General features: G+C 43.0%; 1 protein-coding gene and 1 pseudogene across 1 annotated transcript in view; one reads left to right on the forward strand and one right to left on the reverse strand.

The window, feature by feature from the left end:
* Positions 1–27,948, reverse strand: part of LOC138284407 (mucin-2-like) — a 1,933,778-nt gene that overhangs the window by 1,515,384 nt on the left and 390,446 nt on the right. The gene's annotated exons all lie outside the window — the stretch shown is intronic.
* LOC138285926 (pterin-4-alpha-carbinolamine dehydratase 2 pseudogene) lies at positions 419–800 on the forward strand (annotated as a pseudogene).

The raw sequence follows: 27,948 nt of genomic DNA on the forward strand, positions 1-27,948 counted from the left end.
CCTTGGTGCTATAGCTATCTTGCTGATTTAGCAGGTAATAATTTCTGTGGGACCATTTCCCAATGTACATTGACAAAGCTTGTTATCCATTTGCACTTTCACATATGGTTTCCTTCAATTATTCTCAATCTAGTATATGGCAGAAAATCTAACTGGAGTGGCTAGACGAAAAATTTAAATTATATGGAACGTAGACTAAAAAAAAAGTTACTGTATACTTTCATATAGACATATTACTCAAAACAGATTGTACATGCTATACTTTGTTGAACCACTATTAACCACTTTTCAATCAATTGAACTGAAAATGCATATATTTTTACCATCTTGTCTTGAAGGATAATAAACTCTTGGTAGGGTCAGATTGAATGAAATACATTTTCATGATTGCACCTTCAAAAGTATATATAAATGCAATATGGTGGGTGTGATTGGAAGCTGTGCAAGGCACGCATCTCCAACGGCCTCCGAGGTTAACAGCCGGACACCGGAGGGAAGAACTCAAGCTTTTACTGATCTCAAAGCTACAGGATGGACGACAGAATCTTCTAAAGATGCCATTTCCAAAGAGTTCATCTTCAAAACATTTAATCAGGCATTTGGCTTTGTGACAAATGTGGCCCTCCGAGCAGAAAAAAAAGAATCACCATCCAGAATGGTTTAATGTGTACAACAAGGTTCAGATAACCCTCATCACACATGACGTTGGACTATAGACCAAAAAAGACATCAAGCTGGCTCAGTTCGTTGATGGGGCAGCTGTCTCCGTTCAATCATTCTTAAGTGCAATGCTTTTTTAGCAGGCCCATTGGTAGGCTCTGCATTTAAAATGGGACATGCACCGCATTTGTCTGTATTAAAAAATAAGCTTGTCAAAGGCTTTATTCAGTTGTGTTTTCCCCTGTGTGTGGTAGAAACCACCCTCTTTTGGGAATTTAGACTGCATTTCGAGACTGTTATAAGGCAAGTACAATTAGTGCTAATGGATCAGTTTGCTGCGAAGCTCAGGATATGAAATATCGTCATGGGTTCCCACAGACACACACACCTCACATTTTGTAGCTAAAGGTTTTGTTGAGAAACCAGCTGCGAGTATTGGGGTGAGAGCTGCTTTCTAACATCCGCATGCCAGGAATGTCCCAGAACCTTTGGAATCTTCCTCGGTAAATTTCTCCTCCACGTTTATCTCAGTTTTGCAAAGTGATATGAAAGAGTAAAATGACTTACCAATACTCCTTTCACAATTTTGGAAGCCTTTCAAACCACACAGAATGTGTATTATGGTCAAGTTCATAAACACGTTTTATAAGACATGCAACTGAGAACTTTTTGAGATTACTTGTCATACTTATTCAGTCTCAAGTGCCATGTTGTGTTTTATTAAGTTATCTTACCTTGGACATGGGCCAGTTCTACAAAAGTTTTTTTTTTTTTCTTTTTTTCTAGGCTGTATCATGTTTATTAGCCAATATAAACGCGACATTCTACTTTCCACTGGATTCTATGCAGAGAAAATGTTACCAGTAGTTTATGATTCATTTACTGATGTACATGCAGTGTTGTTTCTATATACAGTTACAAACGTACTCACTGTCCTATCCGAGATTTAGAAAATGTGCCTAAACTTTCATATTCCTATATCTTAAACAATAAATATGTATGCATGCTGAATGCAATGCAATATTTTATGCAATTTATATAGTCTACTGCTTTGAAAAGTATGCTGTAAAATTCGCAATTTGGCTCCAGCTTCTGAAAAATGTGATGGTCTACCCCTGTGTAAAGTTAGTCCCAAATTACAAGAAGGGTGGAACTCAATTCCTGTGTGGAATTCTTCTCTGCACTGTTATCAGTCGACCTGTGTTCTCACACCCAGATTCATCTAGTGCAGGAACACAGGACCTAATTCATCTAGTAAAGTCATGTTTGAAAAAGGGCTGTATTGCTGCCCAGACTTGTTTCCCGCCCTTGTCACCTAACTAATATTCAACCAAAGCACAAAGGTAGCATGTAGTCGTCTCCACCAGGCAACCTTGTCACCAGCCCTTTCTCTTCCTCCCCAACCACCTCGACCCCCTCCTCCACATAGAGATCCTGCAGTCTTTACAACTTTCCTAGAGTAGGTTGTAAATGTTAGCCCTAAACCCCCTGGGGCAGGGAATTTCATTCCGGTTCTGGCTCGATGATTCAATTCTGTACAATTATTCCCCATTCGGAGGAGTTTAACTTGTAGTAGCAGGAATTCTATCTGGAGATACCGTCTGGTCTTGGACACTCCACATGCCAAGATTTGTTTAATATAATTCGTTCTGGCTCGTCAAAGTAGTCAGTCTTCGATTTCGTGAATTATTGCATGAGTCAATTTTTTCAAACTGTAAAAATCTGGGTGTATGACGTTTATAATGTGTTGTAAAATTGCATCATCTGGTCATACGATTTGGAACTGTTCTCAGAGTGATATTCCATCCAAACCCTCCAAAGGAGATTTGGGGCTCTCACTTTGCTCACTCGATCAGTGCGATCATATATATAGGTCAAAGAGAGATGTATTTTGTTTTACTGGCTCCTCCCTTGTGGAAAAGCAGAGAAAACTATCTCTATTATTTTTATGAGATTGATTGTGTCATCAGTAATTTCAACTAGGAGTGTGCATAACAAGTAGAATTTACTGCAATATTATTACACAAAATTGCAACAAAATTATGCAAGATATTTTGGAGCTACGCAAGGAGCGGAAACCTGCATTTATCACTAGTTTTTTTAGCAGAGAATGCACCATCACATCCGAAATGAACAAGAGGATGCACTTTGTGCTAAGAATATTGCACTAAATGCAACAGATAAGGAACAGCTGCAGCCACTCGTGCTCTGATCTTTTGACCTTGGGTAGGCATTTTCTCCGTAAATTACGCGGGCTGGGAAAATTACTTAATTTCAGTATTTTGTGTCATGAGAGCAATACCAAACTATCAAAATTGCTCTGATTACTATAGTGTAATTAATTTGACCCCAGCCTAATTTCGACTAATTTCGACCCCAGCAGGCAGTCCACCTGGGCCATTGTGGCAAGTGAGGTTTTGTCTCTGTTCACACTGCACCAGCATGCTCACCCTGCTTAGAACATTTTTTTGCCACATTGCTTGTTAATGTATCCAGATGTATCAACATGTCAGGAAAACGTTCGTCAGAAAGGAATTCTGAGCAAGCAGCTATGTCATGGTAGCAAGCTCAGTGTTCTTTTTTCTCAATTGGGGGCTTATTTCTGAAAAACATAAAAACAGTGTTCATGACAGGCAGGGTCTTTCCTCGTTGTGCATGGAGGTAGTTGCCTGACAGGTATTTTAGACCCAGGAAAGGAAGATCTGCATCATGAGGACTTAAATAGGTGGACATCCTGATGCATTAATGCATTAAAGGTATCCAGCAGCTGAAATCTCTGCTTGAAAGTATTGTGGTCCTTAATGTTCCTGTGGATTTCTTCGTTCCAATGTGACCATCAACTGCTCTTACCAGCCCAATCAGAATTAAGAGGCCACTTCTACATATTATTATGACACCTTACCATAACATCACTCTAACCCTTGTTCTGCTTTTCTCTGAATTTCTAATTTAACATTTAAATAAGACCTTATTACCATACCTGACTATAATGTCACTTTCCCCTTTGATTTTTCTCCAGTGAGTTTCTGAAAAACATTTTCACTGAGCGTACCTTTTGAACATGAGCAGTGGAGGGTTGGGAACAGGGTCTGGTCTGCATCCAGGCCCTGCCTTTAACACCCAGGTGGAGGCCAAACCCCTAGCTTGCAGAGCTTTTGGCCTTGTGGTTTGGGACTGGCTGCAGGGACTGGCTGCAGTGCCTGGCATGCAGCCCCGCATTGAGCCCAACCACCATGCTGGGCAATCCTCCACAGTCACACAATCCCCTACAGACACCTACCCCTCATTTTCTTAATTTTTGTGAGATACCCCAGTGCTCTAATGAGACCACATGGTAGGATCATGCTGGATCCTGTGCTATCCTTCCAGTCCTTTGCTAGGTCCCACAGGAGTACCGCAAGGCACGCAGCACAAGATTTATTTTTATGAATTTGACTGCCCTCTCCCCATACAAGACCAAGGCGGTCACAGTACACCTCTTTGCCTCCTTATACATTATTTATTACTTCAGAATGCAGAGACAAAGTCCCCCTGTCCCATAATGGTGGCCACAATATTTCTAATGATGTTGCAGCCAGCCAATCAGATTCTGCTACTCCACAGCCGCCAATGGGGAAAAGCCCTCTCCAACTGTTCAGACATCACTAATGTTTGAACCTTAATTAAAAAAAAATGGCTGAACAAATTTACAGCACATCACACAAAAAACATTCTGAATAAAGATCTCCATTTCTACCAAATTTGGTGTAATTCTGTTCAGCTGTTAATCCAACACCTTTCCTAAAACTCCTATAGAAATTTGGATTGGGAAAACATATTTTTGAGCCCCCCTGTTCAGGACTGTGCTTGATGGATCACCCTAAAACTTTCCAGGAAGAAGCTGAGGTGGATGAACTTTGTTTTTTAAAAAGTTTTACGAAGATTGATCAAACAGCACCAACGTTATTAATAAAACCAACAAAAGAAATTGAAACATAGGGACTACAAACTGTGGAAATACAGGGCCTAATTTAGATACTCGTGGAGAGGTTATTCAGTCACAACGGTGACAGATAATCTAAATCTCATTATATTCAATGGGATTTAGGGGCTGATTATGAGTCTGATGGTCCCAGGCCCTCCAGACTTGTGGTGGCGGTTGGATCGCCATGGCTGTAGCGGTTCCACCACCACAATACGAGGTTGGTGGGCAGATTTGTCAATTTACCGCTGTCCCCGCCAGGATCCTAGATGCCGACGGGCTGATGGTGATGCTGGTTGATCAGCCAGGGCCACACTGACCGCCTTCAAAAGGCTGGTGGAGAACAAGTGCAGGGGACCACAGGGGGGGCCCCATGCACTTCCCATGGGCAGTGCAGGTGTCCCCCTGCCCAGCATTCTTTGAATGCGCACTGTCAGCTGTGCCGACAGTGCTAATTTCAAGGGTGCTGATGCCGCCTGCATGATGCAGAATCGCTGTCAGCTCTATTAAGAGCTGGCAGCAATGCTGCTGCACCTTTCCCACTGGGCTTGCCGGCGCAAACCTTGGTTTCTGCCGGTCAGCCCAGTGGAAAAGTCGTAATGGGGCTGGCGGGGAGGTCACCAGCACCGTGGGGACCTCCTTGTCAGACTTTGACAGACAGATGTTTCCGTCTGCCAAACTCATAATCAGCCCCTTAGATTTCAGCAGACCGGATATACGTCACTGTTGTCACAGAGTAACCCCTTTGCCAATATCTAAATCAAGCCCACAATATTTTGTTCATTTACCTGCTCACTGGTGCTTTTAGTCCTCTAGGGCCTCATAGGACCTGCATGGCACTCTTTAGCATGCTCACACACTTAGATGGGCATCAGTGAGCAAGGAGGAAGTCTCAGAGTTTCTTCAGCCACATGCACTGGGCCTATTTCAACTCCTCACCTGCTCCAACTCTTCTGCTAGGTGGAGCAGGAAGCAGCAGCCCTGAGGTAACAAGGCCCACTATAGAATTGGATACATGTCTCTGCCCCCTGGACCTGGCAATTGGGCCCACAATGGGGCCAGGTGGTTCAAAGGTGGAGGCCTCTACATGGCCTGATGACACCTGGCGGTTCCACATTTGCAATTGCTTGGGGTGATCAAATACTTTAGCAGTTGCAGCCACTTATGAGCTGATCACATTTTTCAACAGTTAAAGCCCCACATAGGCTGATCACAACTTTGGCCAGTTGCAACTACCAATGGGCTGGCGACAATTTCATCAGCTGCAACCCCCCATGGGCTGATCACATATTTATCAGTTGCATCCCTGCATAGGATCATAATGTCACATGGTCATAGGTCTCACCAGGCCTCACTAATTTGGAAGGTGTTGTTCCTTTCTGGAGCTGTTGGGTGAGTCTAGGGGGACATCCACAACAGAGTCTATAATCCTACTCACCTTTTCCACCCACCAAATGACAGTGCTCATGAACACTAATCAGCAGTTCCTTCCTAACCAAAAAGCCTCAGAGAACATCTGAAAGAGACCTATCTCCTCTACCCTTGATTCAGCCCCTAGATCTGCTGCCTCCAGATATGGAAATGTGAGGAATATACTTCTACTGTCTGGTAGCAGAAAACTTGCCTTCATCTTGGCCTTCAGGTTATCCTAAATGGATCCCACAGGCCTCCATTAGTTGGCTCACTCACAAACAGCATGCACATACAATACAGGCTACCAAACTCACCATTCTTAACACACACTCAGGCAGAACATTACATGAGTGGGTCAATAGTTCTCCACTTTAGTGACTCAGATAAAAAATATCTGCTCACAATATTGACTCTCAAAAGATGGTATGCTCCACCACTGCTCTATGTACTGAACCATGAAAGGGATAGTAGTCCACTGTAGTCATAGGTGTTCAAACTTATAATTGATGCAAAAATACAGTTGGACATAAATATGGTGTTAATTTATTTATTCATATGTAGTTTATTTATCTAGAAATGAATACTTAATTGTATTTTTAGCTATCAATTTGATAGTTTATTGATTTATGGAATGTGATCTTGTGTTTTGGGGATTCGTAGATTGCATTATCATCCAGGAGAGTATGCATGCTATTTACAGAACCAGGTCTTTAGCTGCTTGCCGTAATTAAAAAGACAGGAGGAAGCTCTGAAGTGTGTTTGGAGGTCGTTCAATGCTGACCCCTCCAACACTTTTCCTACTGTTGCTTAGATTGGAGGGCTAACAGTAAATTTGAACCCTTCAATGTTTAGTTATTTTGTTATTTGAATTTTGTTAGGTGTTCTATTTTTTAGATATATTTGTCGTAATGTTATTTTACTTCAGCAACTTCATATTGTTATCAATTATTTTATATTCTGAGTTTTTATTTATTTTTATTATAAATGTGTAACAACAGTTCATAATTTTTCTATTCCATTATTCATGTTTATCTTATTATGTTATGTTATATTTTATTATGTTTATATTATTATTTTAAGTTAATGTGTATTACTTTTTACATTTATGTTAAAATATAAATTTTCATTTAATTTCTTACATTTTAAAATGTTTATAGTTATGTTTTGATACATAATATAATTTTTAAAGTTAATATAAAGTTATGTATGTTAAACTATACATACTTACCTACTTAATGATGATATTTTTGTCCACTATATTTTTATTGCTAATATTTTGGTAATTAGTAAGTATGTAAAGTTGATATTTGTGTCCTTAATCCCCGGTATATTTGTGGCAATATTTTGCATTGCAAGATTTTTGTCAATAATATTATGTCATAGAAGTGTTATTAGATTAGGAAAGTCTTAATACGCCCCTCCAGGTTTCAGTTTAAGTCTACAATCCTCTTGAGTGTTGGGAGATTGTTCATTGCTTTAGGAGCAATTTTGGAGTAGGCCCGGTCTCCAACTTTATGTTTGTGTATGCATGGGTGTGTGCAGGTAGGAGTCTGGCTGACCAGAGGTGTCTGAAGGGTTTGTGGAAGGAGATGGGACAGTTTAGGTAGGCAGGGCCGATGTTGTGAAGTGCACTAAAAATGCAATTTAGTAATTTTAATTATGTGCATTTGTAGATTGAGAGCTAGTGGTACTCTCTGAGTTGTGATGTGAATTCTGCCTGGGAGGTTAAGGATGAGTCTGACTGCTGAGTCCTGGATTGCTTGAAGTCTTCTGGTGAGTAACTTGCTGATTCCTACATCAAGGGTGTTTCCGTAGTCCAGTATGCTGGCGATAGGGCATGGGTGATGGTTGTCCAGGTGCTGTTCAGCAGCCATTTAAAAATGTTCAGGATGTGGGAGCATGGTGCTGTGACACCGTTGATTCAAACAATCATATCTAGTTTTTGTCAGTGATAATTCCGAGGTTCCGGGCTTGGGTGTTGAGTGTAGGTGAGGGTCCCAGGTCAGCCAGCCACAAATGGAGTCCCATGATGAGGTGTTGTTACTGAAAATCATTTCTACTGGTTTATGGGTGGTTCAGCTTGAGACACAATTGTTTTAAATAATTTTTATAGCTATAAGATTTATTATGTTGTTGTAATTTTATACAATAATTACATTTATTGTATAATTCTTTTTTATTTTTTGTTTGCTATTATTTTATCTAGTATTATCTGTATATGTTTTGTGGGTGTTGGGTTTATAGAGTAGTGGGGTGTGAAGCATTTCAATCTGCGCATATATTTTAAATAATTTTAATTGGTAAATATTTTGAATGTTATTTTATTTATAATCTTAATTTTTAATGTTCCAATCTTAGGGCCCAATTAAGAGTTTTGTGGTCCAGCCGCTGGACCGCTGATACGCTGGTGGGTAGTTTGCCACCAGGCCAGGGGCCTCCCCACCGCTGTATTATGATCCCCGAGTGAGCTGGCCAGCGGAAACAGTGCAGCGGCATTGGCTTCAGCTCTCAGGGAGAGATGAAGTCAATGCATCGTTGGTGCCGCCAGCACACTCGGAATGCACACTGTCTGCTATGGCAGATAGTGCTCAATATGAGTGCGCTTACAGGGGCATCTCTGCACTGCCCACAACATGGGCAGGGACAGTGCAGGGGCCCCCCTATTGCCCCACCTCTGCCTTTCCGTGACCTTTTCATGGCATCTGCCATCATCCTGATGAAGGTAAGGGATCCAGAATTTTACTGGGCAATTCCTAGTGTACTGTGGGATGACAGATTGCAGTTAGGTAGGCATGCCTTAAATCTGAGGGTCACACCCTTTATTTGCTGCATAGCCATCTCTGAGAGAATGGTTTGATTCATCACAATATGTCAATTGAGCAACTCTAGATTAAGGTGATCATCCCACTAAAAGAAGAAGCTGGATTTTCCACAACAGTCACTTATGCTTGCCAGCTGATTGATGTATGGACAAATGAGAGAGTATCTGACTCTGTGGGGGAGTAATAAATGTGAGTACGTCTGAAAAACGACCAGCTTCATTAGAATTAAAAATCAAAAGCTTATATTTCTGAACAAAAATTTTATTTTTAGAAAATGGCAAGTTTTTGTTTTGAAAGGACAGGGCTATGGAAATTAAAGTACCAAAAATGTGAAAACAAAGCTGAGGGCAAAATGTATGTTTTCATAAAATGACAAACTGCAGCAAATTAATACTAGTATTTCACAAACACACTTGAAGTGTGATATTTTTAGTAATAATACCTGCTGAGTCCTTTTTATGGTTCATTGTACAGACGAAACATGATCAATTATATCAATTTGTTGGAACATAATGATCACCATAAATTTCTGTCTATACTTCATTTCACCAATATTTAAGGTATGTGCACTGAAAAATGTATACCTGTAACTACTTTTCAAAGTTTTTGGGGTGACTCCAGAAGAAAGTCAAGTTTGCTTTGCACCTCATTGTTGTATTTCAGCATTTTATTAGTGTTTTTTTTTCAAATAGGCCAATTTAAATAATATTATTTGGTAATTTTGTAAATATTGTGCTGTAAAATGCAGTGTAGCCCTATTTTTTCAAAGTTTTTTTAGGAGAGACGTGCCCTGTCAAACTCCACTGCAGTGTTATCGGTGTGGTTGCTTATATGTCCAATTTATGGATTTCGAAAGGCACAGGGAGAGAGATGCTGGAGGGAATTCAGTCTTCCATGATGTTAATACCAGTTCTTGAAAATACATGTACATACAATAAACAGTGAGTATATCTGTTACAACAGTGATCTGGTCTGTTTTTGATCAAATAAAGAATTCAAGGTATTTTGGTAGACTAAATGCCAGATTTAGAGTTTGACAGATTGAGTACTCTCCCTGCTAAACCCTTGATCTGCCCACCTCATAAAGAGCCAGATGTAGCAAGGTCAGAATTTGCGATTCTGAAATTGCGAGTCGGTGTGACTCGCAATTTCTGAATCGCAAATCCTGATGCAGAACGGTGTCTCAGACACCGTCTGCGAATCGCTATGGGGTAGCAAAGACCCACCGCATTTTGCGACCCCATAGCGATTCCCTGCACTCACAGGGATGGTGGCCTGCTGAAGACAGCAGACCTCCATGTCTGTGACTGCTTTTTAAATAAAGCAGTTTATTTTTTTTATTTTGCAGCCCGTTTTCCTTAAAGGAAAATGAGTTGCAAAATATAAAAAATATCGAAACCATTTGGTTTCGGTTTTTCATAGTAGGCAGTGGTCCATTGGACCACTGCCTGCTCTGAAAAACCCTTTTTGGCAACATTCACAAAGGGGAAGGGGTCCCATGGGAACCCCTTCCCTTTTGCGAATGGGTTACCACCAGTGTGACACTGGTGGTAACTGCGAATTGCTTTGCGACCGCATTTCTCGGTCACAAAGCAATTTAGCATAGCGATGCGAGTCGCAAATAGGAAGTGGACACCCCTTCCTATTTGCGAGTCGCATTCACAATTTGCAAGTCGGTACCGACTCGCAAATTGTGAATGAGCATCGCAATCGGCATTTTGCATGGCGCAAACTGCGATTTTTGCAGTTTGGACCATGCAAAATGCTTCCTACATCTGGTCCTTAGAGACATGCAGATCTTAAGTATTCTGTCGATGGTACCCTCATTGACTTTGTTGATAGAATGCTTTTTCTGACGTAGTGGTGTCAGAGGAAGGACATTACCCTTTCTGTCCTATTTAGGGTTGACAGTATAATGCATTTTTTCTGCACATCAGCACCAGGAAAGTGGTGAGGGATAGGGAAAAAATAATAATTACCCAACACCCTGGGAAAAACTTCAAATGGTGTGGCACTCTTTAGTGTTTTGGTCCACTTTGGGAGCTTGTTTGACAATTCATTTAGAGACAGACGGATCTTCTGTATTTTGTCAATGAAGCCTGCATTGGCTCCATTGATGCAATGTTTTTTTCTGACATAGTAGCCATCAGTGGAAGGACATGTCACTGTCTGTCCTATTTAGGATTGACACCATAATGCTTTTTCTCTGCCCATCACCACCTGGAAAGTGGTGAGGGACAGGAAAAAAAAAAAAAATTATCTCCACACTCTCAGAGAAAATTCCCATGGTGCAGGGGTCTTTAGTTTTTTTGTCCAGTTTGGGAGTTTGTTTTTATAAAACAAATACATGTCAACATTTTGGTGTACAGCGTTTATCAGTTTTGATGGTTGCACACCAAACCTTTGACATTTTCATCTGACAAACTTTCAATCAGTTCTTATGTTCATTGCTGCAGTAATGTGAATATGGATTCAAAAACAGTCTTTGTTTATAAACTGTGCTCAGGAATTTTGAAAGCTTACTACTTTATTTTGGCCAAGACAACTCAGAGTTTATTCCTGCCTCAGATCAATGAAAAGGCAAGATGTTGTCAGATCCTTTGCCATCACTGATGTTGTGAATTGTCTTACGGAATTCTTTGCTGCAACATTTGGAGGGTGTCTCTTCAATAGCATTAGAACCTACATAAATACTAAAATGTGCATCTTCTTCTCTTTTAGGTGGTTTCCATTTGACTACTTTTCATCAGGCAGGTGTTATAAGTCCATGGTAGCTTCCTACATAGTTAGTAATACGTTCTACTTATATCTTTAGACAACTTGGAAATTTATCAGTGCATTCAATAACAAAATTACTTGTTACATTGTTGTTGTTAATGAAGTGCTAAATCTCTGTGCCGTCTGGGATGACCGTGAGATTACAGCTGCTGGGAAAAGTGTGACAGTTGTTATAATATTGAACAATGTCAAACCCATTAACATAACACTTTTAAAAGACTACACTGAGAGGCCATGCAAAAAAAAAGGTTTTGAATCAGATTGCATCCATTGTTTTGGGGGAAGGTACAAATAACCTCCTTTACCCAATATACTTTTTCTAGAATAAACAGTTGTACAACAAGTCTCTACTAAAACATTGTTACTGTTCAGCACATGAAGGCAATTGCTTCCCGAGCTAATCAGTCCCAAGAATTCAGAAATCACCAGGGTTCAGATCTATTTTTACTGTCTTGGTTATTGGCAGTTGAAAATTGTTTGAGTAGGAATCACGTGAATCTTTCCACCACCAAAACGGAAACTGTTAGAAATGGGGTCTTTGGTTGGAAGTCAGGTTACTTCCTGTCCAAGCATGGACCCTCACTCTAGTCAGGGTAAAGGAGAATCACCCTCAGTTAGCACGGTCTTCGTGTGGATTTCTGTCCTTTTCCACCAGCTGCACCTTTTCAAAGGAACAAAGACAGGTTGGGGCACCACTTGGCAGGCAAGACTCCCAACAGAAAGCCCAGGTGCTGGCAGAGAGAAGTATTTGTTTTCCCTGAGACTTCAACAATGGGAGGCAAGCTCAGTTCAAGCCCTTGGATATTCGTCACCAGTGGGAAGACACACAAAAGTCAATCTTTGTCCTCACTCAGGCAGAAACAGCTACTGCAGGCCAACCCAGCAAAGAACAGTTACAGGCAAAGGGCAGTACTCCTCCTCCAGCTTCTCAGCTCTTCTCTTTGGCAGAGGTTCCTCTTGGTTCCAGAAGTAATCTGATGGTGCTCTTCTTATACCCCTTTCTGTCTTTGAAGTAGGCCTACTTCAAAGAGAAGTCTCTGTTGTTTTCAAGATCCTGCCTTGCCCGGGCCAGGCCCCAGACACCGACCAAAGGGTTAGAGACTGCATTGTGTGAGGGCAGTCACAGCCCTTTCAGGTGTAAATGACCACTCCTCTCCTCCCCTCCCCTCAGACCAGATCACCCATCAGGATAAGCATGCTACACCCCATATCCTTTTGTGTCACTGTCTAGAGGAGAGGTGCAAAATCTCAAACAAACCCAGACAGGGAATCCACAAACAAGCAGAGTCAATGAATGGTTTAAGCAAGAAAATGCCTACTTTCTAAAAGCGGCATTTTCAAACACTCATTCAAACACTCATTCTAAAAATCAACTTCATTAAAGGATGTATTTTTAAATTATGAGCTCAGAGACGCCAGCAACCACATGTCTATCTGCTCCCAAAGGGAAACTGCACTTTAATACTATTTAAAGGAAGCCCCCATGTTAACCTATGAGAGGGATAGACCTTGCAAGAGTGAAAAACGAATTTGTCAGTATTTCACTGTCATGTAAAATACATATGTACATGTCTCACCTTTAACATACACTGCACCCTGTCCATGGGGCTACTTGCCAGGTCAAATTGGCAGTTTAAAACTGCACTCACAGACACTGCAGTGGCAGGGCTGAGCCATGTTTACAGGGCTACTAAGGTGGGTGGCACAACCAGTGCTGCAGGCTCACAAGTAACATGAGATTAACAGTCCCAGGGAACCTCTGGTGCACTTTCCTAGTGACTTACTGGTAAATCAAATATGCCAATCATGGATAAGCCAATGCACCCATATGGGTGCATATTACCATTTAATAGAGGGCATACTTACACTTAACACGATTCAGCAGTGGCAAAGTGTCCAGAGCAAACACAACAGCAAAAACAGAGTCCAGCACACAGAAACAACCTGGGGAGTAGAAGAAAAAGGTAGGGGAGACCATGCCAATGGTGCCAAGTCTAACAGAAACCTTGGCTTCTGGTGACTGGTCCTCAATATATGCTTCTGAACAATGGCTCTTGGAAATGGGGAATTCTCTGGTGCCCACAATTAGAGTCAACTGGCTGGAAGGTATATGGGACACTAATCTCTTCTTGGTCACATAGATTAACCCAATAGTGAAATCCTTTATTCAGAAGTGAGGCTGATGAGAATGCTACCCCCGTTTTCTTACATCCCTACAACATGTACAATCAGCAATAGGTCTTGTATTATCTAGAATGAACTATGACATTGGACTGTATCTGTGGGCACTTACATTCCACCGTCAAAGACTTCAGTGTTTCAGAATGCTCCTGTAAGACTACATTTGTGTCTGCTTCTCTGGGACCATATTTCTTCTGCATTGCAAGCACTAACCTGGCTCACAGTTGCAAGACCAATTTCACTCAAAGCATTACTGATGGATTGATTAATGCTGTAAGAAAATCTGTCTTTTCACATAGTCAAGCCTATGTTTTACTATCTGGCATTGCTGGTTACTGAACTCTGCACACTGGGGTGCTACTGTTAAGCCCCCAGTGTATCTGCTCTGACGTGGTAAAATTAGCTAATTCCAAATTTGATTATTTCAATTTTTAGTAAGGCCATAGTTTATGGTGCAAGAAAATACACTCATTTTATGTGAAATTAAATGTCACCCGTGAATTACAGCATATGTTGTGCTATCCAATTATTTGACAAAGAAAACATGCTTCAGGCCTACCTCTGTAGTGCGACTGCTTCAGCTTTTAAACATACAGGTAAATCTGTCAAGATGACTATTTTTGACAGGAAAGAACCATGATTTAAAAATGTAATAAACAACCCTTAAGTTGGCCTTTTAAACCACAAGGTAGGGTGCCTACTGTTTAAAAGTGATACATGCAAGAATGTAGTGTTGGCATGCAGCTACAGTGACTAGCCTGCAAACTTTATTTGCACTATGGAGGGCTTTAAATGTCACCATTAGAAAAACTAAAGCGCAGGTAAGACAATAATTCTGCTATCTTTGTTTTGGGAGAAGTGACTGGAATGATTCAACCATTACTAATACACTGGTGAAGGTAGGTTTTTAATAAATATTTAGGAAAAGTAGTTTTCATAAAGTTACTCCTTATCTGTCTGAACCTCTATTAGAATAATTAGCATTAGCCTGCCAGCAGTGGGCCCTGGAAGTGTTTAATGAGGTATGAACACAACTCCTTGTTCAGAAATAATAGCTCAGGTCTTTTGGTCGGAAGAGCTGTTTATGATGTATACAACTGCTGTCCACTCACAGAACTGAGCTGGCAGGGCCCAACCTTATCTTGAAAGGGACCAGGGTGAGGCCTGCCCATTCATAATTAAGAAATAAAGGAAGACATGGGGAAGAGAAGTTTTTGTTCCCTGGGACATCTGTAGCCATCTTTTCACCAGCCCAGTGGGAGGGGGAGCTGGTCCTAGAACCAGCTTCATTAAGTTGAGGAGGAGTACATCGCTTATTTTCCTAAAAACAGGCAGAACTGCAGCCTCTAAAGACAGATAGATGCTGCTGTATTGTGTCTGCCTCAGAACAGTGCCCTGTGGAAAAGCTTGCAATAAGGGAAACATGATGTTCTTCAAAGTGGGAAGTGTTACCTGTGGGAACCTATTTCCCATTCAGAAAATTCGGTCCCGCAGTAACGCCCACATTCACTGGCTACGGAATTTTCGAAAGTGCCACCTCACCCTTAGCTCATCAGAACACATTTTGACCTCAGGTAGAACAGGAGAGGGCTGGATCTGATCCTTGTGACCTTGTGTGGATGCCTGTGGGACTAGATCTGCTCCCATGTGTACCCAGGACTGAGAAGTGGACTCCTGCATTAGCACTAAGACACAACAAGCTGCAAGAGACTTTTTTCCTAGAGTACCTAGCTGATCAAATTGACCTGAACTGAATCCCACTGATGTCCTCTTCTAAAGTGAGTGATGGTCCCTTAAGTGATATCCCTGAGGTGCTTTAGAAAATACTAGAAGGAGCTGCTTCAGAAAGTCAAAAAAGGTTGGACTTTCAAGACCTTCAGACTTTCAGAGAGACCTCACGGCAAAGGCATCCAACATTGAGAGAACTTTGTTGGATGCAGTTTTCAAGTTAGCCCCACTGGAAGATTTTGAGCTACAAAAAAGAGGGTAAGTTCAAAGGTAGAAATCTTGACTGAGTGAAGGCATGAAAGGTATGCACCAGATGAGAACATTTAGGGGGCTATGAAATTTGTTTTTCTTTTCATTCAGAGATGTTTCCATCAAAACCAGCTCTTCAGTGGAGCCTTTTCCTGTGGCTGTCTATGGATGTCCAACTTCCCTGGATACAGTCTGAAGCCTTGACCCACCGGAGGATTTCAATTTCAATTTTAGAGAAAAATCAGATGGTAAAATGTTTGACCGGGATGACCTACTTGGTGTATCTGACTTCTTCTCCATTGCAGGAGGCCTGCATTTGTGCCTAGGTCTCAGTCAACTATGATCAGTGACTTCTGAATGAATCTTTATTTTTTCTGGGATTGTTTTCCCCAAAACAGTTAAAATCTATGTCTCTAATTTTCCTTATTAGATTTTAGTCATTAGGTGTTGTTTTTCTTATTATGTTTTGTTCTTTGTTTTTACAAAATAGATATGGGATTTTTAGTGTATTGTGTTTTGACTTTTTAATTGTTTTGGTACTGCTAAATACTATAAACATGTTTCCTTACGTTTGGCCTGCCTGCACTGTGGCATAGCTACCAAGGATGTATGCCTAATTTTAATTTATTGAACTTTTGTGTTGGACCTGACAGGATTTATGACTTATTCCTTAGGAAGGAATAACATCCACCCCAACTAACAAATGCCACTTGCCATCTCTTTCTGAGGGACAGATTCAGAGTGCACAGGCCCATAGGTAGCCTTTGCTCTGACTTAAAGATGTAAATTGATATACCTATTTTTCACTAACTTAAATTTGGGAGGATTGTCATTCTTTGTGTAATCAGCCAATTTATAAAATTCAATACAGTACACCTCTGGGAGTTAACAAACCTTCTTCCAAGTACAAATACAATCACAGGCTTACTATTTGAAAAGGGCTAACATTCTTCACAACTAATAGCCCAATTTCTTACATTGACCATCCCCAGCTGTGCATGGCATTTGGCCGTTTGTACACGAGTTTGACGTTATGGGCAACTGGCTGTGGGTGGCCAGCCCTCACTGTGCACAAATGCTGTAATGGCAGCTGCAGGAGACATTTTTATTTTGCAGCCAACCAATCACAGCCTTTGGGTGTAAAATGTCTGTTTCTAGTTCATGGACCTAAAATGTACAATGGGAGAGAAACCTTCCTTCTCCATAGGAAATTCTATTCTCTGGATTTCTGTAGAAGACAGCAACGCATCCTATCACAGGTAAATTGGGAAAAGTAACTTTTTTCACCCTCACGCTCCTGTATATCATCCTCCTGACAGATCTGCATGAAACACTATGTTTGCCACTATTTGTGGAGTGGATAACATTTGGGGGGTCGCCAGGGCTCACGATCCTGTACATCATCCTCTTGACAGATCTGCACGAAACACTATGTTCACCACTATATGTAGAGGGGATACCATTCGGCGGTTGCCAGGGTTTGCATCTGTGACCAAGATTTGCCCCTTGCAAATCTTGATACTGCCTTTGCGACCCCTGGCCTCACAGGTGGGAAAATCGGTGCCAAGAATACAAGGGCAGCTCGTCCTTATGGATGTCAGTTGCAGTTCCAATTGTCCTTGTCTGTCAACTTATTACAGTTATGGCAAATAATGTTTTATTATTCACTATTACTGTAATAAAGATTGGATTACAATTAGCTGGAATATGACCCTCCCTAGCAGTTAAGGTCAGTAAAAAATGCTTTTAAATAGATGTTGTGTATGTGCTTGCAGGTGAGAGTGTGCTTAAGTAAGAGATAGGATGAGAATGTGTGTGTACGTGTAAGCATGCATGTGTGAATGTAAGAAATGGTCAAATGGTATGTGATGTAACTTCTGCTACCTCTGGCATTTTGGTAAATTGACATTTGTGGCTTGTTGTAGCTTAAAGTACTCTCAAGTAGAAAATGTTTGCCATCAGTGTTTCCACAGCCAGTTTTGGACTCCAGAAACATGTGCTTCTTAGTTGTTGCTATTCCTCAGCAGAATGTACTTGGTTAGATTTGCGGGTGATTGAAATGTTGCTCATACTTACCCAGCTAACATGCTACTCCAAGCATGCAGTTACATATCGGATTTGTCAGCCAAACAACAGAAGATCGAGTTAACATTTACAGGAAGGACAGAGCACATTGTTGGCATATCAGCAAGTTTTCCCGAATGCATTTGGATTATTGCAGTTCATTGTAGGTTAAGTACTCACAAGATGAAAGTGTTGTCATTCGGTAAGCTCAAATAGTGCTGAACATCTCTGGGTATTTTTGATTCTTAGTCATTGCCATTCTTCATCTGAAGTAGCCATTTCGTTTTTGTTGTTGCTTATAGTTTCTCGGGTAAAGGAACACTCCTAGCACGCAGACGCATCCCATGACTCATAAACCAACCAGTTCGAAGGGGAGCCAAAAAGTACATGGGGAAGGGAGCTGGGACAACAGTATTGTGAGAATATTGCAAGTCACTGAGGAGTTCTATGATGTTACATCAGCACGAGTCTGCAAGCCAACTGCTTCTATTGGTCACAAAACTCATAATTAGTTTGTTCATTACTAAGCAAATTAAAAACATAAAATTAAGAAAGTGTAAAAAAACAGAGAACCCTCTGGTATTCTTTATTTGTCCTTACATTTTCAGTGCTAACGCAGGACACAGCCTCATGTGAATTCTTCTTACTTTAATATAAATAGTGCTGAAAGTAATTCATCCATGTCTGTTAAACTTGGCATCCTTGGTGTGGTCTCCCCTAAGTTTTTGTCTCTGTTTCCCAGGTTGTTTATGTGTGCTGGACTTTTTTTCGTGCTGTTTTTGATGCTCTAGGCACTTTACCATTGCTAATCAGTGCTAAAGTGCAAGTGTTCCTATGTAAAATGTATACGTGATTGACTTTTCATGATTGGTATATTTGATTTACTAGTAAGTTCCTAGTACAGTGTACTAGAGTTGCCCAGGGCCTGTAAATCAAATGCTACTAGTAGACTTGCAGCACTGATTGTGCCACCCACATAAGTATCCCTGTAAACATGTCTCAGACCTGCGACTGCAGTGTCTGTGTGTGCAGTTTAACCTACCAATTCGACTTGGCATGTGTACCCACTTGCCAGGCCTAATCCTTCCCTCCTCATATATGTATGGCACCCCTATGGCAGGCCCTAGGTAGCCCCATGGGCGGGGTGCAGTGTATGTTAAAGGGGCGACATGTACAGATGTGTGTTACATGTCCTATCAGTGAACTACTGCTAAATTCAGTATTCTCTGTTGCAAGGCCTATCTCTCTCATAGGTTAACATGGGGGCTGTCTTTAAATAGCCCTAAAGTGCACATTCCCTTTGAGAGCAGATAGAGATATGGTGTTTGGGGTTGCTGAACTCACAATGTAAAAAATACATCTTGTAGTGAAGTTGATTTTTAGATTGTTAGTTTGAAAATGTCCCTTTTAGGAAGTAGGCCTTTTTTTGCTTAAACCATTCTGTGACTCTGCCTGTTTGTGGATTGCCTGTCTGGGTCAGTTTGACAGTTGGGCTGTTTGTGAATCCCCTCTAGACAGTGAGACAAAGGGAGCTGGGGTGTAGCCTGCATATCCTGATGAGCCATATGTGCTACAGTGGAGGGAGGAGTGGTCACTTACACCTGAAAGCGCTGTGCCTGCCTTCTCACAATGCAGTCTCCAACCCCTGTGTCTAAAGCCTAGCTTGGGCAAGCTAGGATCTTGTGAACAACAGAGACCTTCCTTTGAAGTATGCCTACTTGAAAGGCAGAAAGGGTATAAGCATTGGACCCAAAACCTCTTAAAATCAGATCACTTCTGAAGCCAAAAGAAACCTCTGCCAAGGAGAAAAGCTGGAGCGCTGAGGAGAAATGCTGCCCCTGCCTGTGACTATGCTTTGTTGAGCTATCCTGCAGTTGCTGCTTCTGCCTGTAAAAGGGGACAAAGACTGGACTGTGAGGTATATTCCTGCTTGAGAAGAATTTCCGAGGGATTAAACTGAGCTTGCCTCCTGTTGTGAAGTCTCAGGGCAATCAAAGACTTCCTCTGCTATCATCTGGACTCTATGCTGAGACAGCTGCCCTGCCAGGTGGTGTCCCATCCAGTCCCTGGGCCCTCGAAAGGTGAAGCTGGCAGACAAGAGCTGAAAATCCACACACAGAACACTGTGCGGGGAAACTTTCACCGCACCATCCGCAACCCAGCTGATAAACGGTGCGCTGCCGGCCTCGCGACTAAAATCAATGCTCCACCTGCATTGCAGCTGGGTGATTGAGGCATCACAGCTGGCGAAATGACATGCAACACCCGCTTGTGGCTGCTGAAAATGACACAAACCCCAAGCAGTGATGTTTTTCTAACATGCATCGTCCCTTGGCATCAAAGTCAACCCGACTCTGCACGGATCGGAGGTGCCCTGTCCTGAAAGCAACACATCACTCTTGTGCGAGTGAGAAGAAACGACGGGAGAAGAAATGATGCACGGTCTCCCTTGCGAGGAAGAAATCGGCACATCTGTGCCTTTTCCGACGCACGCTCGCCTGTGTGGCTTTATTTTTTACGCCAACCAAGTACTGTGTGCAAAACCAACTTCTCCGTTATTTTCTTTGGGGTAAGACTCTTATCCTTTTAAAAATTCATATCTTGGCTTGTGTATGTTGGATTTTTGTCATTTTGGTCTTGTTTGATTTAAATAAATATGACCTATTGTTCTAAACTGGTGTTTTGTCCATTTTGTAGTGTTTTTACTGTATTACTGTTTGTGTTGGTACAAATACTTTACACATTGTTTCAGAGTTAAGCCTACCTGCTCATGCCAAGCTACCAAGGGGTTGAGTGGGGGTTAACCAGGTGTGTTTCTCCTGTGCCCTTTTGCTTGGACAGGGGGTAACCTGACTGCCAACCAAAGACCCAATTTCTAACATTGGTCATCAGCGGTGAGGATTGGACTTGTATTTGTACTTGACATACAGTGATTAAGTGTGCACTACTGTTTTTATTGGCGACCATTACATAACTAAATACTACTTGTTTTTGCTTTTGCTCTTTTTGGACTTGTTTTTCCTGCTTCCATATTTTTTGTAATCTTTTTATTGATTATTGAACTTCTCGTTGGGAACTCTTTTTCTGCCTTGGAACTTTGCACATTTTGATTTGCCATCATGCCCCAACATGGAGATGCACCAGCTGGAGCTGTTTTTGAATTAGAGAAACTGGAAAGTTACACAGTTGCTCAATTGAAACAGTTATGTAAGGATCTTGCCTGTCCCATTAAGAGCTCCACTAGGAAGGAGGAGTTGCAAAAGGCACTGAGGGCCTGGGTGGCAGCCAAGGAAGCTGGGGGCACACAGAAGAGGAGGATGAGGATTAGGAGGTGCAGAGTATACACAATGATGTAGTGGGTGGACGTGTTATGCCTAGGGGCAGGGTCTCCAGGGCAGGTAGCAGTGTGTCATCCAAGGGTCTGACTCATGAGGTGATGCAGGACAGACAGGCAGAGAGGGCTCAGCAGTTGGAATTAGAGAAGTTTAGGTTTCAAAGGGAGGTGGAAGCGAGGAGACTGGCCATTGAAGAGAAAAAGTTATTACTGGCTCATTAGCTCAGCTTGTGGGAGCTGGATCAGAAGAGCCAGTCCAGTAGGGATGGTGGCAGCAGTACCTCAGTGCAGCCTGCTAGAAGAGTACACATTCCTAAAGACTTAGTGAAGGACTATAAGAGGGAGGATAACATGCACTTGTGGTTTAAGGGTTATGGGTCTGCTTTCCATATGAACCTGGTCCCTGAGACACATTGGGGAAGCTCTTTGAGGTAGCGGTAGAGGGGAATTACACTATAACATCCTATGGGGATCCTCAGGGACTCGCCTACACCATAATGAAAGACATCCCACTCACAATATATGGTTTCACCCCTGAGCAGTGTAAGGACGAGTTTAGGTCCTACAAAAAGAAAGAGTACCAAACTTTGCTTGAGGATTTAGATTACTTTTGCAGGTCGCTGGATGGTTGGGTGAAGGCCAGTTAGGTAACAACGTATGAGGAGCGTTACAATTTAATTGCTTGGGAACACTTGTACAGTCTTTGTTTTCCAGAGCTGCTCCACCACCTGATTGACAGCAAGCTGACTGACCCCAGGAAGCTTGCGCAGGAAGCAGAACATTGGGAGAGAACCAGGGTCCACAAGAGGTGTGGGGGAGACCAAGCTAAAGGAGGACATGATCCCTCTCAGAAGAAAGTGGTGGTAAAGGTAAACAGGGTTCTCTAAAGGGCCTCAACCTAGTTCCCAGGGTAAGGATTCCCATCCCCCAGTCAGAGAAACCATGGTTCTCCAAAGAAAACCCTGTGAAGGGGGGTCCTTGCAAGTGCTTTGCATGTGACCAGGTGGGTCACGCGAGGGAGAACCCCAAATGTCCCAAGGGTACACCTCCACCCACTGGTGCTCAGTCACAGGGTTTGGCCAGTGTAGCGCTTGGGGATGAGTTGGTTTCAGGTGGGTGGGAGCCAGCTGAGAAGACCCTTGCCTCACTAGGGGACAGTGAGATGGTTCAGAGGACTCTCTTGCCTGAGAACACTAAGAAATACAGGCAGTGGGTGACCAGCAATAAACAGAGGGTGGAGGCTCTGAGAGACACAGGAGCCAATGTGACTACTGTATACTTTTCCAAGTAGTTGCAGTGGTCAACTCAGAGCACCTGTGCAGAGTGACGCAAGTTGCCTTTGAATGGGGGGAGGGGTCTCAGGTTCCTTGAAAGTAGCCGTGAGTTCAACCAGTCTGTAGATTATTTGCTTGGCAATGACCTGGAGTATTCCCCTTGGAAGGAGGAGGAACACAGGTCACATTTGGAGATGTTGGGTCTGCCTGGGTGGGTGGGTGTGTGTGTCTACGTGGTCAATGGCAGCCCGTCAGAGTGGTCAAAAGCCCCTGGAGCCTGAAACGGTGGCCCAGGGTTCCGCCAAAAGGAAGAATGGCAAGGGACCCGGGAAACCAGCCCCAGACAGTCCCATGGTCCAGGAGGAGGCTGAAACTGAGGGTGACGCCCTGGAGCCTATACAGGAACAAGTGGCTGAGGTGGGAAAGGTGCTTGAGCTGTCACAGTTGCAGCAGGAAGAGGTCCCAACAAAGAGGCATTCAGTGAGGCACAGAGAGTATGCCGTACTCCGGAGGGTTTGCGGCAGCAGGCTGCAGACCATTCAGCTGGCAAGGATCCAGGATGACACCTAATCTATTGGGAGGATGGCCTCCTATATAGTGAGCCTATGGTTACTGAGCCCGGGTCAGCCCGTGTGCTGGGGGTACCCCAGTACTTCAGAGCCTTACTACTGGGTCTGGCTCATGATGTGCCTTTAGCTGGACATTTGGGGCAAGACAAGATCTTTGACAGGATTGTCACTCACTTTTACTGGCCCCTAATGCGCAGGCCCTCAGATGCACATTGTAGGTCTTGCCAAACTTGTCAGGCAAGTGGCAAAAGTGGGGGGAAGTGCAAGGCTCTCCTTCAACATTTTTCCAGTTGCTAGTACCCTCTTCGAAATGGTTGGTAATGGCGTTGTGGGGCCTCTGGATCCCAAGACAGTCATGGGAAACAGGTTTATCCTGGTCTTGGTGGGCCATGCCAGCCGGTACCTGGAAGCCATCCCTTTGAGATCGATCACTGCCTCTGTGGTGGGACGTGCCTTGATGGGGGTTTTTACCCACATGGGATTCCCCAAGGAAACGGTATCTGAGAGGGGTACCAACTTCATATCTACTTATATGAAGTCCCTGTGGCTGGAGTTTGGGGTAATGTATAAGTTCACCACTCCTTACCACCCCTAAAGCAATGGGCTGGTTGAAAGTTTCAACCACACCTTGAAAGGCACGATCATGGGCCTGTCAGAGGTCTTGAGGCATAAGTGGGACGTCCTCTTGCCATGCCTTCTGTTCACCTACAGGGAGGTGCCTCAAAAAGAGTTTAGATTTAGTCCTTTTGAGTTACTGTATGGCCACCCTGTTAAGGGACCTTTGAGTCTGGTTAGAGATGGCTTGGAGAAAGCCTCCAGTAAGCCCCCCCAGGATGTATTCAGTTACATGTTGGCTTTTAGGAACCGGACAGCTCACTTTAGTTAGCTTGCCCAAGAGAACCTGGAAGCAAGCCAGGAAGATATGAAGCACTGGTACGACCAGAATGCCACTCTGGTTGAGAACCAGCCTGGCCAGAAAGTGTGGGTTATGGCGCTAGTGGAGCCTAGGGTGCTCCAGGACAAGTGGACCGGGCCATTTTGCAAGAGCAACGTCACCTACCTGGTGAACTTGTGGACTCCCAGAAACCCATTAAGGGTCCTGCATTTGAACCGCCTCAAGCCACACTTGGAGCACACTGAATTGTCTATGCTCCTAGCAACAGACGATAGGGTGGAGGAAGAGAGTGTGCCTCTACCTGACCTCCTGTCTGCTGGACAGAAGGATTGGTCTGTGGAGAGTGTAAACCTCTCCCCTTCCCAGACCCCGGAACAACAAAGGGACTGTCGCCAAGTGTTGGGTCAGTTTTCCTCCTTGTTCTCCTTGATCCCAGGGGATCAATTTTTTAACTTGTATATGTTGTGCATGTCAGATTTGTTGCTGTTTTGGTCTTGTTTGATTTAGATAAATATTACCTATTTTCCAAACTGTTGTGGTGTCCATTTTGTAGTGTTTTCTCTGTATTACTGTGTGTGTTGGTGCAAATATTTTACTGTTGGTGCAAATACTTTACACATTGCTTCTGAGTTAAGCCTGCCTGCTCATGCCAAGCTACTAAGGCGGTGAGTGGGGTTTTACCAGGTGTGTTTGTACTTTGCCCTGACTAGAGTGAGGGTCCTTGCTTGGAAAGGGGGTAGCCTAACTGCCAACTAAAGGCCCCATTTCTAACAATGTCCAACATGGACAACCTTTCTTATAGCAGTGTTCATGGGAGGGGTATTTTGTTGTCTAAATAATGATATACAAAAATATTTCATAAAGAATATATAGACTACCACTATACCACCAATCCAAGAAGAAGTGGAGTATGAATGGAAATGATATACTTATATGCATAACTACCTTGACAATATAGTGGTATGTGATATAATAGATATTTTGGTAGGCTAATACCTCAACTGCGCTGTTGTGATGAACAAGCAATGTCATCTTATTAATGAAGTCAAAAGCATACTGAACAGGGCAACAGCAAGCAGCTCCACCCTCCAATTCTTTACATATTTTTCTATCCATTTTTTGAAACACACAGGGGGTTATTCTAACTTTGGAGGAGGTGTTAATCCGTCCCAAAAGTGACGGAAAAGTGACGGATTTACCACCAGCCGTATTACGACTCCATTATATCCTATGGAACTCGTAATACGGCTGGTGGTATATCCGTCACTTTACCGTCACTTTTGGGACGGATTAACACTCCTCCAAAGTTAGAATAACCCCCACAATGAGCAAGCGTAATACATCACAATGTGAATCCATCCATGTTTAGAGAAATTTGGCCATGTCCAGGAAAAAACGTTTAAACATTTTACTAAAAATCTAGATTGTCAGCTACCCTTTTTATAAAGTGACAAAATTCCTTACTGTCAATAGTATTGCACTTTTTGCTCATGATGAATCATAGCTTAGGCCACTTTGAAAACTCCTCTGTAGCCACGTATTCTAGTTGTATCACAGGTCAATTGGAAATGTTTTCTTTACCTTATATAACTGAAAAATGTGCTAACTAAATGCAATGAAAACAGTGAATGCAATCAAAGGGAACCATTTCCAAAAAGCTCAAGGAGACAGATGTTCTAGGTATTGTTTCATTTTTTTGTTTGAACTGCACATGGTTAACAAAAGGGAGAAAAGTTGAAATGTCAATCATTCATCTGCAAACATGGCAAAGAAAGAAATATTTGGTCAGCCTTGCATGAAGTGATAGCTTAAATGCTTTAAATGGTTTAATTATTGACAGGTTAGCTGATCAGATTTAACCAAAGGGGAAAAGGAAGAGATTCCTATCTAGCTTATTGCTGTAAAGTATTTTTAGATCAGTTTCCATTTGAATTTTTCTTCTCAATTAAATCACAGGTATTAAAGATATAAAATATATATATTTTTGACCAGGCACATCTATGTCTTAGATCATGACAGTACGAATCCCTTGAGATAAGCTGCCTTTTCCCCAATATGAAAAAATCCACAGTTGCTGTTGGATCAGGGGATTCTGGACTTCATATGGTAGAGTGAAAATAATTTGTCCCTAGTTAACTACTTTCAATATGAGTCAACATCAGACTTGGAGCTTTGTAAAAGTTTTGTAAACGATTTGACTGAGAGGTAATTCTAGCCAGGTAAAAAGAATTATTGAGGAATCCTTGTATGCATGCTAAACAGACGAGATTGACAATACACAAGATACATTTATTAGCATTTTCAAAGAGAAACACATACCAAAACAGTGCCACAGGTTCAACCAATCTACAAGACATACAAATACAGACAGATTTAGTCATGTCTGTCAGAAGTCACACAGCCTACAATCTAGTCTATCATACAGCCAACCATGTAGTTGTCTAAAACTAGTTTGTTGTGTTCCTGCTGCAGCAAATATGGAGTTGTATTATTTGAGAGGGCCTAATATTTTCATAATCATGTACTCCCAGGTCACTAAATGGTCAAATATCTTGTTGTCAAGGGGGGCGGGCCAGCGGCTAAGATGTTGACCCACCAAAGTGATCCCTGCTGAGACCACCAAGTTGAGCATACAATATTGCGCTCCCTCACTTAAGACATAGTACTGAGTGTGGCCTTGGGGACTGTACCTGCTGTGGAGGTGACATTGGCTGTGCTGTGCAGCAGGCCATGAGGTACAGGGCAGCTCGTGGAGGAGGGAGAGGGAAAGTTAAAGGGACGGTGGAATGCAGCCTGGCATTGGGGGGGTTTATGAAGAGTGCCTTTCCCTGCTGAGGACCTGGTGGAGCATAGAAGGCTGCAGCGTGGCCGCCCTGTGGCCTCCAATGCTGACGGTGAGTTAGTCAGCCCAAGAGCAGCTCAGACAGAGCCCTGAGGGACCGTATCGGCCCGCATTTGGAGGCTGTTGGCATGTGGTGCTTTGGTTTCTCCTACCGAGGGCCAGAGGTGGTACTGAATCTTGGGTTGAAACATTTCGGCGGAAGGCAGCGTGAGGGAGCAGGCAGCCCCCTTACCCTTACCTGACTTCTTTTGGTGGCTGCAGATCCTGTGGCCCACCTGGTGAGTGATGAACTGAGCAGAGGGGTGGCCTGAGTAACTGGGGTCCCTTCTCCCCCTTCCCCAATACAAGAAGGAGTGAGTGTGGGGAGGCAGAGAGGCACTGGGGTGGTGACTACCAGCCTTGCCCAGGAGCAACACAGATCAGGGCTCCCACCCTTGGCCAGACAACTCACTCCAATAAGGCCCCATGGCGCGGCTGCCTGGGCTGAAAGAACCAGCCTACTTCATAAGGATCCCTAGAAGTGAAAAGTGTATGGGGCTGTATCGCCAAGAAGGGTTCATCTAGCAAACAAACTGAAACATCCTGTGCCCCTGGTCCACCTGGCCACAAGAATACACCTCTAGTGCAGCCCTTGAAGGCTCTACAAGTGCCTGGAGTGGCCATCAGAAACTTTTCCTCAGGCTGAGGTGGCCGGCAACTGGCATAGGATGTGGCCTGCATGCTTTAGGTCAGGGTTGATGGCCTCGGGGAACTACGCCAGTAAATCATTTCTTGCAATATCACCAACTGGATTATAAAAACTGACTAGACCGTGGGCAAACACAAGACTGCAGTCCCAGTCCAGGGGAAAATTGACAAGTTCACCAAGTTCACCACCAACAAAAGGGATAATAGCAAGGACCCCCTGACACAGGACCCGCCCTCATCGGAATCCACTACACCGATCAGCAGACAATACAGGTCTCTCACTTACCCCTTGTTTGAAATTTGGTTTCTGATTGTCTAGGGTATGCACCACAGCCAGGCAGAACCTACCCACTCTAGTCAGGGCTTGGGAGTTACACGTCCAAGATAACCCCTGCTCACCCCCTTGGTAGCTTGGCACGAGCAGTCAGGCTTAACCTGGAGGCAATGTGTAAAGCGTTCGCACAACACACAATGCACATGACGCAAAATGT

This window comes from Pleurodeles waltl, chromosome 3_1 (assembly GCF_031143425.1).
Source record: "Pleurodeles waltl isolate 20211129_DDA chromosome 3_1, aPleWal1.hap1.20221129, whole genome shotgun sequence".
Lineage (NCBI taxonomy): Eukaryota > Metazoa > Chordata > Amphibia > Caudata > Salamandridae > Pleurodeles > Pleurodeles waltl.